The 2,142-nt window shown below is 37.5% G+C and overlaps 1 long non-coding RNA gene across 1 annotated transcript; it reads right to left on the bottom strand.

Moving 5' to 3' along the window:
- Positions 1-321: 321 nt before the first annotated feature.
- Positions 322-1,788, bottom strand: LOC135198392 (uncharacterized). Its single transcript, XR_010310789.1, has 2 exons — positions 831-1,788; positions 322-501 (listed from the first exon to the last, which is right to left on the bottom strand). It is a non-coding gene; the product is annotated as an uncharacterized LOC135198392 (long non-coding RNA).
- Positions 1,789-2,142: the final 354 nt, after the last annotated feature.

Here is a 2,142-nt window from a genome sequence, read left to right as displayed (position 1 = left end):
CAAGTCGTGGTGGTCACGCCAAATGTCACCTGATGTAGCTCAAGGCATTGCATGTGGGACCCACGGTGACTGCAGCGGGGTAGGCACTGGGGTCACCAGCATTGTTCGCCGCCACTGTTTTCTTCCCGCCGCGAAGCACGTGGGCCTCCTAATTGCTCTGTAGCCTACAGGGAAACGGATTCGCACATTTACAGCCTTGTACGTCATGGCAACGCTGCAGCTTGGTATAAAAGGTCAGGTCAGCGCCCTCAGGTCAGCGCCCTCTTTTCAAAATACTGGAAGTTTAAAAATTTATCAAATGGCAATAAATTATAATCAAGAGCGATTTTAAATATTTATTTTACATAAACAGAACTTTCACCGAAATATGTATTCGAGAAAATGGCTCAGGATCGTAGGTTGTCTTATTGCTTCTTGTCATTTAAGCGAGGTATCCGTCCCTATGAAGACCGATGATGCGACCTCACTAATAACCCCCAATATCAGAAAAGTCCTCAGGATCTATAAATATGCGATAAATACGCTCTATTAATAGAGAGCAAATATACGAAAATATATCAAACTATTTAATTGCCAATTAATATAATAAATGTATGAAGATCGGACAAATATGAACTCGAACGAGCAAAAATAAAACCGACACCTCACAAATATAAGTAATTAAACCGGCAATAAATTCTAAATTTCAATAAAAACAATATGGTTGGTCCTTTAGATGATTTTTTTTTTTTTTTTTTATGGTTCAGGTTAAGGAGACAATTCATTCAAAATGAATGCGTAACTTGAGTGAAATTTACAAGGCACAAGCATCAATGTGGTTTGCAACTTACCTCCACTCTAAGCAAGCCTCTCTAGGTCAATTGCAGCTGTCGTAGTTAATTCACGAGTCGATGTAAACTTGCTGTAACTCCATGGTATAGTAGCCTCAAAAAAGAAGCAATCCAAGAGCACGCACTTCCAAGCAGGATCATCCTCGACCAACGGTCACACTAGTCACTTAATGCTTCATGGTAAAATTTAGGCTGGATAGGTGAAAATTACTGAAGAGTTGACCCGCCCTTCTCGGCTGCTGAGTGAAAAATGCACTACTCGTCTTCAAACGCTGGGACTAGAAGTAAACTTTTGAGGTGGATTAAAGGTTTCGTTCAGTCTCAAAACTCTAGTATCAAATTTAATCATTTTAAAGGAGGAATTTTATGGTTGCAAACTATTGATGCTTTTCCAAACTTAAAACGTAACATTTTGAAACTGAATGAGTCTCCAAAGCAAGAGCACGAACTAACCATTATAAATAATTTAAACCTTTCCCCCCAAAAAAACCCACTCGTAAAATTTTGAAACGAGCGAAGAGTAGAAATCAAGGACCATAAAGGGTGGACACTACACTCAAAGTTAGAAAGAACAAAGTGAAAAAAAAAAAAAAAGTTTCACTTTTTTTTCAACACTCCCAGCAAAGACATTCAATTTCAACTGTTTTAGTGTCAGAAGAAATTGAATATCTATTTATTAGTAGTAAAAAAAACTCACGTCCCATACAATTAAATATATACAAGAATTATTTACAAGGTACAAGTAATGAATATTAAGCATTTCCATGAAGATATAGATTTTTCGTTTTTTGTGCGCCTTTCAAAGCACCCAATCTTTTAGGCCTCTTTGATTCAAGATCCTCATTGGAATGCTCATCCTCTTGCCTATGCACTGCTTTAGAGTGAGAATATTCATTAATACTCAGTAGAGGAATTAGTGATGAAGAGTGTCTATTTACTCTTTCTTTGTTTCCTTTCATTACTGTTTGCCCAGCTAGTGGTTTCACCAATTGAGTTCATCTGAACGCTTTTAACGATTCCCATAGGATAATTTGCAGGTTTCAAATGAACATCTTTTAGTAAAACTATATCACCAACTTGCAAATTCTCGTGCGATACTGGCTTGTATCTAGAACCAACATTAGTGGCTTGATGCACAAGTTTTGCAAGGAATTCAAAGTTATAAATTTCTCTTAAACATGAACGAGACTTGCGCAATTTACTAAAACTGTCCTTAATATGCTCTATTGGATCCTTAAGAGTCCATGAAGGGTCGGAATCTGGAAGATGTTGCAAATTAGGAATGATGCTCAAAGACACCAACTCATAGCCC

Source organism: Macrobrachium nipponense, chromosome 22 (genome assembly GCF_015104395.2).
Source record: "Macrobrachium nipponense isolate FS-2020 chromosome 22, ASM1510439v2, whole genome shotgun sequence".
Classification (NCBI taxonomy): Eukaryota; Metazoa; Arthropoda; class Malacostraca; order Decapoda; family Palaemonidae; genus Macrobrachium; species Macrobrachium nipponense.
The sequence above is the reverse complement of the archived record's forward strand: the minus strand, read 5'-3'. Positions and strand labels throughout refer to the sequence as shown.